Here is a 12610-nt window from a genome sequence, read left to right on the forward strand (position 1 = left end):
ACCATAATTCAGAGGAGTTTTTCATAGAGAAGCATAATTCAGCAAAGTTTTTATAAAGAAATTTTGCATTTAGCAACATTTTAATATAGAAATCCGCAATTCAGCAAAGATTTCCTATACGAAACCACAATTCAGCAATGATTTTCTATAGAAAAATTATATTTAGCATTGTTTTTAAAATTTTTGTATATAAAAACTTAATTCAGCTACACTTTTTCCATAGAGAAGCTCAATTCAGCAAAGTTTGTATAACGAAAAACTTAATTTAGCAATATTTTAATATAGAAAACGTTAATTCAGCAAGGTTTTTCTGAAGTTTTACTTTTGAAAAATACCAAACGTTAATTCAGCAAGGTTTTTCTGCAATTCAGCAAAGATTTTCTATAGAAAAATTATATTTGGCAATGTTTTTAAATTTTTTTTATATATAGAAACTTAACTCAGATACGTTTTTCCATAGAGAAACTCAATTCAGCTAAGTTTTTATAACAAAAAACTTAATTAAAATACGGTAATTCAGCAAAGTTTTTTCTACAAGAAACCTCAAATCAGCAAAGATTTTCTGCAGAAGAATGTTATTCAGCAATGTTTTTTTCTATCAAAAGACTTATTTCAACGAAGAAAAACTATTTTATCTAAGTTTTTGTCATATTCAAATTCAGCTAACATTTTCTGTTGTTTCATCGAAAAAGTCAATTCAGCAAAGTTTTTCTGTAGAAAACGCAATTCAGCTAACTTTTTTGTCGAAATATCGAATCTAAGTAACTTTTTCTATCTGAAAAGCATATGCAGATGACTTTATATGTACTAAAAATAGAATTCAGCCAAGTTTTTTTCTTAAAAGAAGTCAATTAAATAAATCCAGCGAAGTTTTTCTATAGAAAAATTCAATTAAACAAAATTTTTGTAAATAAAAAGGCAATTCAGCTATTTTTTGTCAAAAACTTCAATTCAGCAAACTTTTTTATTGAAAAATTAAATTCAACGTATTTTTGCCTTCGAAAATGTCAACTGGGCTAACTTTTTCCATCCAAAAAGTCAATTCAGCTAAGGTTCTTCATAGATAAATACAATTCAGCGTACATTTTATGCCAAAAAGTGCAATTCAGGTAACTTTTTTATCGAAAAAATTCAATTCGAGTAACTTTTCTATGAAAAAATGAATTCAGCTTATTTTTTCCCTTCGAAAATGTCAATTCAGCTAAGTTTCTTCTTAGATAAACACCATTCAGCTACCGTTTAATGCAATTCAGCTAAATTTTTTGTCAAAAAAATTCAATTCGAGTAGCTTTTCTATGAAAAATTGAATTCAGCTTATTTTTTCCTTCGAAAATATTAATTCAGCTAAATTTCTTTGTAGATAAACAGCTATTTTTTTCAAAAAAATGCAATTCGAGTAACTTTTCTATGAAAAATTGAATTTAGCTTGTTTTTTTCCCTTTGAAAATGTCAATTTAGCTAACTTTTTCCATCGAAAATGTCAATTCAGCTATGTCTATTTATAGATAAACATAATTCAGCTAACTTCTTATGTCGAAAAATGAAATTCAGCTCACTTTTTTGTCGAGAAAACTTTACAAAATACAATTCAGCTAACGTTTTTCATCGAAAATGTCAATTCAGCTAAGTTTCTTTATAGATAAACATAATTCAGCTAACTTTGTATGTGGAAAAATTTCAATCAGCTCATTTTTTGTCGAGAAAACATTACCAAAAACAATTCAGCTAACGTTTTTCATCGAAAATGCCAATTCAGCTAATTTTCTTTATAGATAAACACAATTCAGCAAGTGTTTTATGTCGAAAAATGTAATTCAGCTCACTTTTTTGTCGAGAAAACTTTACAAAATACAATTCAGCTAACGTTTTTCATCGAAAAAGTCAATTCAGCTAAATTTCTTTATAGATAAAGGCAATTCAGCTAACTTTTTATGTGAAAAAATTTCATTCAGCTCACTTTTTTGTCGAAAAAACTCTATTCGACTAACTTTTCTACTGAAAAAAGACAATTCAGCTAAGTTTTTATACAATAAATTCACGTTTTCATCGAAAATGTCAATTCAGCTAAGTTTCTATATAGATAAATACAATTCAGCTAGTTTTTTATGTCGAAAAATGCAATTCAGCTCACGTTTTTCATCGGAAATGTCCCATCTGCTACGTTTCTTTATAGATAAACACAATTCAGCTAGTTTTTTATGTCGAAAAATGCAATTCAGCTCACTTTTTTGTCGAGAAAACTTTACAAAATACAATTCAGCTTAAGTTTTTCATCCAAAATGTCAATTCAGCTAATTTTCTTTATAGATAAAAACAATTCAGCTAGTTTTTTATGTCGAAAAATGCAATTCAGCTCACTTTTTTGTCGAAAAAATTATATTCGACTAACTTTTCTATTGAGAAAGACAATTTAGCTAAGTTTTTTATGTAATAAATTCAATTCAGCAAAATTTGTCGAATGAAAAATCCATCCTTTAATACAAATTATAAAATTTTTTGGATAATTAAAAATAATTTATTATTTTTTTTAATTACTCCAAAATAAAGCCACCATTTTAATCCTCAACTTTTAAACCAAATAAATCAACATCACCATAATCGGATTTTGGTCCCTCTATCTATATATGTGTATACATATGTATATCTCCAATGGTAATTAACAATATTCCAGCAAAAAATAAAATATTTAAATTTTAAGCCTCGACAAACTATATATAAACATAAACAACAACAACAAATATTTTGTTTTATATACTATTTAAATATACATACGTATGTATGTATGTGGGCGTTAAAGCCTGTGTGAATGTACGATTGTACATGGAATAAATTTTCAGAACCTAGATATAATTTTGGGAGGCATCCCACCTACATACATACAAATATGCCTTATATATAACCATTCGGCAGGTATTTATTTATATATTGCTGCTTGGCGTGTATGCAATTTTTACTTCTGCCCGGACGATTGTTGTTGTTGTTTCTGCTGGTTTCCAATTTAATTCAGCAAATGTTCCATTTTAACTGCAGAATAAAAAAAATCCATATTCAATTTAAATTTTTTTTGCAGCAGTTATGCTTGGTCATAACGCTTCTTATATATGTGTATGTTCCTCTCTTATACATATGTGTATGTATGGGTTTTTATTTATTTACTAGCCATTATCATCCCAGTGAAAAAAAAACCAACAACGAAGAAATAGCCAAACATCCTTACTCTCCTCTCATATCAAGTAAATTCTTGTATTCCACTCTATCTCTCACTCTCTTTCTGTCACTCTCACCCATACCCCAATTGGCTCTCACTTGTTTACATTGCAAATGCCATGGTATGGAAAGCAACAAATGTTGTGTTTATTTCACAGGGGACCTCTTCAAAACAAAAATTCACACCCACCCAGCAACCACCAGCAACACCAACAACAAAATCCACATAACAATACATCCCCCCCAAAAATGGAACATATAATCCTCTGTGTGTATATACATATATGTGTATGTATATATGTATACATGTCTATACCATATTATATACTCTGCTAGCTGCTGAGCCCCTCTATGTTATGTTGCATGTATTACCTCACATCTCAAATTCCAGGGAGAGAGCCAGGGTTTTATCTGCCTGCACACAGCTCTGTGCTGAACATTTTTAGCTGAATTGATTTTTTGCATTTTTACCAAACAGGCATTACTGGGCAAAAATAGTGACGGTAACGATGCTCCAGCTGCTGGCCTGCCATCCTCTGTCTGCTGTTGGGTGCTTTTCCTGATGACGATGATGATGAAATTCAGCTCAACGAAAAGGAATTGCAGTAACACTGGCAGAGGTTATTTGTTTGTGCCACGGCAGCAGCAGTAAACTTTTGCAAAACTTCTAGATGTATGTATGTGCTGTAACACACACATACATACACACATGCAAATGGCGCCTGCGCCTTGCAAATGTTTATATTTTACTGGCGTGTTGTTGTATTGTAATTTCACATAACAAAAAAAGTATTTTACATGTACACCAGAAGTTACACACACACACACATATATACATAATGCTTTAAAAAGGATATAACCCAAAAGTAATTTAAAGACAGCTTAACAATATTTCTCTAAAATTTCTGGGGAAAATTTAAGCGTAAAATAATTACAATTGAGGACTTAATTTGGTGAACAAATTTGATAGATATTTTCAAGTAATGTTTTCCACATTGTTATCTATAAATATTCAAGGATCATTTGGCTTTAAATATTTCTTTGGTTTCCAATTGCCAATCATTATTAAAATTAATTTAAATTTTAATATCTTTCCAAATTAAGTGGTAACACATTAAACAGCTGATTTTTTGAAGTGCTACCTAATTAAAAGGTGTCATTTCTTGATACATGCAAGAGAAGTCTTAAGGTGGACATGCAAAGGAGATTGATAACATTGTTGATGTGTTAAAGTGCATTATCATTGGCGATGTTTATGAAAATGTTGGGAGTTATTTTCAAATAAGTTGTCTTCATACATTTCTTTATATTATGTGGGCTAATTTTACATTACCTGTCAATTAAAACTGCAGTACATTCCTAAATAAATTCATGTCACTTCAAACAGTTGATTTGTTGAAGTTCAACCTAATTAAAAGGCGTCATGTCTTGCATGTAAAGAGAAGGGTTAAAATTCGCATGCTAAGGTGATTGATAACATTATTGATGCGTCACTTGTCTGTAAAAATTTCTTTAGGTTCCAATTGCTATTCGTTATTAAAAATTAATTAAAATTGCAATATCTCCGCATATAAAATGATATTACACTAAACCGTTGATTTGCTAAAGTGCAACCTAATAAAAAGGTGTCATGTGTTGCATGTAAAGAGTATGATAAAACGGGCATTCAAAGAAGATTGATGACATTACTGATACGTTGAAGTGCATTCACATAAACGGCGTTTACATTAGAACTTTTTACAGGGTTAACCTACTTTATGAAGATTCATTTGACATATATACAAGGGAATATTTCGATTTAAAAAAATTCAAATTTTAGTAGCAAGAATTTGTTATACCTTCACAAAGAGAAAGATAACACATTAAAAAGGTACTTTGTTGGAGTGCAGCCCAATTAAAAGGTGTCATGTCTTGCATGTAAAGATAAGGGTTAACATGGGAATGCAAGGGTGATTGATAACATAATTGGTGTAATAAAGAGCATTATCATGAAGTTTTTCATGAAAATGTTGATACTTGTTTTCAAATAGTATCTAGGATATAAGTTGGATGAAATTAATGAAAGACGTTCACAATGCCTCTAACTTAATTAGTTTAAACGTACTTAATTTATATTACTTTTATTTTAAAGCCAACTATTAAATATTGTAATTTAGCCTACAAATAAACACGAAACAGCTGATTTGATAAAGTACAACCTCCTTTAAAAGAGCCAAGTCTATCATCCAAAATGAATTGACAACATTTCATATGGTTGAACAGCTGATTGCTTGTTGTACATCCTCCCTAAAATTAAATACAGTTCATTTCTAAAATAAATACAGACCGTTCACATTGCCTCAGAGATTATTTAAAATTAATTTATTTTATAGGACTGACATTTAAAGAGAACTGATACCAAAATATAAAATCGGACTAGTTTAAAATCAATCTCAATAAAACGGCATTTACATTAGAACTATTTACTTTTTATAAGGATCTATTCGACAAATATACAATGGAATAAACAATTTATACCCACTGTATTAACGAAATCCAATACAATGTAAACGTACTATAAAATAGGTAGCAAATAAATATGAGGCGTGTGATCGATTTCTATGCATTAACATGAAAATATACATAAATTAGAAAAAATATTACTAACCAATAAATAATTATGCATTATAGTACTATCCCATTAAAACGCGTTCAGTGTCACATGTAAAGATAATTTATAAAAATTTTGAATGCTGATTCGTTGAAATGATACATAATTTAGGTGAACAAAAAGCACGTTTCGCAAAATTATATATCAAATATAAAAACAAATATTTAGAATATTAGCTATTTCACTTATACAATAAATTTCGGAAACCTCCCCCTTGTCTTAATCTCACACAAAAAAAAAAATATTCCCTATTTGTACTGAATTTATTATGATATAATACTGTTTCAAAAATTCTACATCCAAAATTCTAAAAGTGGCCTATAATTTTAAATCTTTGTCAATTTGGAGTCCATATATAACAGAGGCACCCTTTTTCAGGCATTATTAAAGATGAGTTTTTAAGGACTAATTGCAGCGTGAATTTTTTTAAAAACATATTTTTCAAGGAGCCTGAATATTATATTTTAAATTGATATAATGCTTGATAAGGTTTTAAAGGTCGTGATTTTTTTAAATAATTTTTTTTAATCTGTTTTTATAACCGGATTTTTTAATAATCGCTTTATATGAAGCTTGATTTTTAAAAATATATTTTTTCTAAATATATGGTGTCGAGTTTTTTCATGGAAGGCTTTTCGAATATAACCACGTTTCTGGTATATATTTTAACTCTAAAAATTATTCGCTTAAGTTTTAAGAACATTTTTCTTAATTAATAGCCAGATTATGCATAGCACCATTAAATAATTTAATATCTTGTAAAAATGATATCCATGAGCGTTAAAAATAATGTTCCTTCAATTTGTTTCATATGTGAATATAGTTTACTAATGAATACCCCTAATTACGTGTTGATAGGTTGGCAACACAATTTACGCTGAGATTTTATTCCGTTGCTTTGACATTTTCAAAGAGAACAAGAGACAACGGTCGGTAACGCATAGTTAATGCGAGCTTTGTTATTGTATTTGACAACGATTCATTCTCAGTTATTTTTCGTTCTGTTTTTAATCTATCGTCTTTTTTCGGTTTTCATATCCAGCTACCTGATTCATTTTGATGTTTATATCACTCACACACACACTCTCGTACACTCACTCTCTTTCCCAGGGATATTTTAACGAATGCAGCAAAAACACAAACATTTGTTGTGTTTTGTTTTTCTTTTTCTTTCTACTGCCGGGAGTAAAAACATGTTTTCCATAACAGCAGTATCTATTAACGAAGAAGAAGACGAGCCTTACTACTCTTGTCATTACTGTTTGTTGCTGTTGTTGTTTTGTTGCTGTTGTTGTTTTGTTTTTCAAACTCAGGTAACAAACGAAAAAGGAGAATGTATGTCCATGAATGATGATAATGACGATGAGAGAAATACACAAACGTCAGAGGATAACCAGAGGACATAAACTTGTTTGGTTTGGTGTTAGTATTGTTTGGGACATTATTTATTGGATGTGTTGTTGTTGCCATTGCTGTTGGGTATTCTTGTTGCTTTATTTTTCTTCGTCCGTTGGTTAGTTAGAGGATTATAATCCTAATACCTGAGAGAGCGATATTCTCTAATGTGTGTGAGAGTGACAGAGATGGAGCATAATAATGTACGTTACATGTGTGCTGTGTAACTCTCTTTTTGCCGCCAGTAGCAGTCGTCAACATTTAATTTCAAATAAAATAAAGAAATTTATTATTTTTTCATCCTATCTTCGACCGAAAATTGTTTTTGTTATTTTTTCTTCATGGTCTACAGGATTCACGATATTTTCGATGATCCTTTGTTTGTTGGATGGCCCGTAACAATTATCTATCTGCATTTTTTTGTTGTGTGTGTGAATATTTTATGACGACTATGTATGCATGTGTGTATATTTGTTATGCTCTGCATTTGCCAAATGTTAGCTCACATACATAAATCTCTTTTGAGTTGAGAAAATTGTTGCTTTTATTTTGCTGATCGTTAGATAAAATTTTATGGCATTTTTTCGGAAATTGTAGGATTAAAATAACAATTAATCATTGAAATGGGTTTCACGTTTTCACCAACATTTAAGGGAACCTTTTTTTTGAAGCCTTGACTTTTCGAAACTAAGGCATAAAATCTTAGTTTATCCCTTTCTCAGATGCAAAGGAAATATTTTTAAATTAAAAAATAAAGTAAGGTTATGATGAAAATTATGGGAAATAAAAAAGATAAGCAAATGAACTTTTGTAATTGAAAAATTGATAATAAATTGTAAATATTAAAAAAATGATATTCAATTATTTATTAAAATAAAAAAGTGAGGTTATGTCAGCTTATAAAATTAAAATAGATTTCATTAGAAATTAAAATTTTACGAAAATATATTGAAAGTTAGATTGAAAATTTGGTGATGAATTTTTAGGTATATTTTTCATGGTTTTTTTTAATTGGAAAATTTTTTTTCAAGAAATATTTAAGGAAATTTAAAAATATTAAAAATATAATTTTTATTTCTTTTAATAATTTTTTTAATTACCAATTGTTTCACATTATTTAATTTTCTTTTTTTTAATTTTTTAAAAAAAAATTAAGATTTTTTTTAAAGTTTTTTTTTTTTGTAGGAATTTATTGAGTGTAATTTTTCTAAGCTTTTTAAATAATATTTTTTTAATAAATGCTTTTTTCAACAACTTTTTTAGTAAAATTTTGTATGATTTTTAGAAAAAAATTTCAAGACAACTTCAAAAAAAATTTTTTTTCAGATATCTTTTCTATTTGTGTTTAAAAATTTTGGAGGAATATGTTTTAAATTTTTTTTTTTTAATTTAATTTCTTTTTGTAAAATTTTTTTAATTTTTTAAATTTTTTAAAAAATTGTAAAGTGAAAATTTTCAATGTTTTTTAAAAACAAAATATTTTTTCAAAAAAAAAAAACTTAAATAAAATTATGGATGTTTTTTTTATAAAATGTTTTTAAGATATCTTCAAATTTTTTTCAAGACAACTTCAAAAAGAAATATTTTTTTCAGATTTTTTAAGATTATTTGTGTTTAAAAATTTTGGAGGAATATGTTTTCATTTTTTTTTTTAATTTATTTATTTTTTTTGTTTTTTTTTTGAATTTCTTTTTAATTAAAAAAAAGTGAACATTTTCAATGTTATTAAAGAATATATTAAAAACAAAATATTTTTTCAAAAAAAAAAAAAACTTAAATAAAATTATAAATGATTTTTTATAAAATATTTTTAAGATGTCTTCAATTTTTTTTTTGGGAATTTTTTTGCTAATTTATTTTTTTTTTTTTAATTTTTTAAGAATAGATTTTTAAGATTTGTTATATTTTTTAAGAATTTAATTTAAAATATTTTTCCAATATTAAACGTATTGGATAATATCCTTTTAAAAAATGTAAACATTTTGTAAGGACATTTTTTACAAAATTTTGTATCCAAAAAATTTTTAGAATTAAGAATTAAAGAATTAAAAGTTTATTTGATAATATTTGTTAAATATTAAAAAATATTTTTTCAATATCAATTAAATATTTTTTTCAAAAAGTTAAACGATTTTTTAAGATTTTTTTGTTTTTTGTTTTCGGGTTTTAATAAACATTTTTGTATTACTTTTAAGAGTTTGGAAAAGTTAAAGTTTTTATTTTAAGTTTTGACAGATTTGATTTTTTTTGAGTTTGATTTTTCAACAAAATATATGTGAAAATTGTTTAATATCGTATGTAAAAAAATCCATTGGATAAATATCATGATAATATTTTAATTTTGAATTAAAAAAAAAATATCAAAAAATAAAGACATTTCCAATTTTGTCCATCTTTTGGATTTATAGCATCTTACAAATATTCTATCTAAATATCCTATATCTTCCAAAATAATTAACTGTATTTACATTAATATGAAATTCCATAACATGTTTGTTTTCTTCCTCTACTTCTCCCAAAAAATTGTTTTCATTTCAATGAAACGCGTGTTATGCCTCGTAACATAAAACGCGCCCCTACCACCAAAGTTGTATTGCTAAAAAAACAACAACAATTCGGCGACATGTGATGATGACGACAATGAAACATTGAAAATACCCCGGCAGCTGTTTGTATTCTGCACGAAATTTCATACATTTTACTTAATTATTATCCCCTGTCTCGAACAACAAAAACAAAAAATAGCGAACAAAAACGGGGGATGATTTCTTTCAACTTCTTTTATGTTTTTCTTCAAGCATTTTACTGAAATAAATAACATTGGTATGGAGGGGTGAATTTTTACCAAAAATTCAAATACTCTCATTAAAGAGAAGAGAAACATTATTTTTATATATCTACTGTATTTAAAATTAAAATAAAAAATCTTTAATTGGCAATGAAAAAAAAACGCAAAAATGCCCAACAAATCACTTAACGGCTATAAGTTGGCATCACTGGTAGTCTTGACTGACAATACATAACTACGACACGCACTACAATGCCAAACAATCAAAACTCACCTCACTCTCTCTACAACAGTGGAAGACAGAGAGAGGCAGAGTGCGAGCAAGCAAACATAAGGCAGAGAGAGAGAGATCAAGAGCAACATAATTCAGAGATGAAATAGCGTCATGAAGTTATAGTTTTTCAGTACGAAAAGTGTAGTGTGTTTTTGAAGATCGCTTGAGGGAAGAAAGAAGAAACACTGTTTTTTTTTGCTTTAATAAAATAAATAAAAGAATAAATTAATAAAAACAACAACAAAATAATATAAATTAATAACGAGCAAGAACATAAGTAAACCATAATCGTTGTCTGCCAACAAAATAAAGTGCCGGTGTACGCAATACTCTCTTCCCTGTTAACTATTACTAACAACAACAAAAAACGTAACACCACAAAGTGGAAAATCATCCCTCAAAATTTTAGCCGAAATATAATTCTAGCGTGGCCTTCGGATGCATTTTTTTTCTCTTACCATATAGTATTTTGCATTTAATGCGCAGCTTGTTTACATCGTAAACAGAAAAATACGGTCTCACATAAAATCGAAAAACTAAGAAGAAGAATAACAACAACAAGAAAACGAATAAAATGTAATAAAAGCAAAAATAAAAAAAAATCAAAGAATAACGAAATAAAGATCAGTGTATACGAAATTTAATACAACAACAAAAAATAGTGTAAAATAAAAAAAGTAAAACGAAATATAGCCAAGCTATAATGATCAAAAGAAAAAATATTGTACGAAAAATTAAATAAAATATTTAACAAAATCACAATACAAAAAAGAGAAAATATGTATGGCCATAACCATTATTAAACAGTGAAATAAAGTGTTAATAAAAGTATAGCCATCGGTTCAATTAAACCTAACGCCCAGCAATATAATACCAAAAAGGCTCACCGTGGGATAGAGTCTTAAATAATATTGCTTAAGAAACACAACAACAACAAATATTTAGCCATACGGTTGGATAGTGGTTAAATATTTTTTCTTTTATTTATTTCTATTAAACCTAATCAATTTAATATAAAAAATTCTATAAATGCAAACAATACAACTAGTAACTACTAAAATGTACATCAACAAAATAATACCCTAAAAATACAACCATGTTAAACGGTGGCTAAGTAAAACAAGCACGCTGCAGCAACCCTAACGTTGACAAGAAAGCAAACGCTCTTCTCTTTATCCCATACTACTCTCTACTATAGTAGTTTGTTTCGTGTGTGTGTGTGCCTAGTTTTTCTGTGTTGCCTGCTGCCTTCTCCATGATTGGGCTTCTTGTTTATTTTAATGTGGAAGAAATAAAACGCGAGACCGACCAACAGCCCAAAAAAGAGCAAGAAAGAACAAGCTAAATGTAAAAGTATTCTTTTAAATAAATTATGCAAAGGTAAAGTGTGCGTGTGTGTAAATTAATTTTAATTTATTTTTTGTTTGTTTAAATTATTATTAAATGTTAACGATTACTTTAAACCAGAGAAAGAATGGTTTAACAAGAAAATGAAAAAAAGAAACGAAAACATGGTGTGCGTTAAAGAAATTTTAGTGGCGCAAAGTAAGAAAAGAATGGAATAATAAAGAAAGAATGAAAAATGAAACAGTGTTACTAACGTGATTGTTTAGAAAAAACGCGATTTTTGCAGGATTATAGAGAAATTAAAAAAAATGCTTGGAAATTATTTTATTTTTAAGGAAAAGGAATTTTATGTGTTATGTGAGATATATTAAAATTAAATTGAAATAATATAATAAAATATATATAAAATAATTATTACAAAAAATAATGATAATGAATAAAAATTGTAAATTAAAAATCGAATGCCAATTTTTATATAAAATAAATATATTTCAAAATCTAATAAAATTACATATACAATATCAAATATAAATAGTCTCGTAACGAAGGAATTCAATATCAAATATTTCTTTTTTGAAAATGTGATAAATATTTCCATAACAAAAAAAAGGAATATCTTGCACAAATTTACAAAAATTAAAGAAAATATGGTGAATTTGTAATAGTATAAACGAAATAATAATTATCAATATTATATCCGAATTAAAAATATCACAAAATTAAGTGGAAATATATTATAAAAAAATTAATAATTAATTTTTTCGTTAGAAATGGTGCCAAAAACCTAAATATCTCCGTTTTATTGCTAAAAATCGCAACTAAACAAAAAAAAAAAAAAAAAACGCGAAAATGGATACGTCAAAATTTAACCACTTTCACAGCAGCAGCAGCGGAATATGAGTATTCAATGAAGCATGAATGGATACGATAATATTGGCTAATTAAAAGT

This window comes from Musca vetustissima, unplaced genomic scaffold (genome assembly GCF_032173495.1).
Source record: "Musca vetustissima isolate MV318-11 ecotype Yass unplaced genomic scaffold, APGP_CSIRO_Mvet_v1 utg29458, whole genome shotgun sequence".
In the NCBI taxonomy this organism is placed as follows: domain Eukaryota; kingdom Metazoa; phylum Arthropoda; class Insecta; order Diptera; family Muscidae; genus Musca; species Musca vetustissima.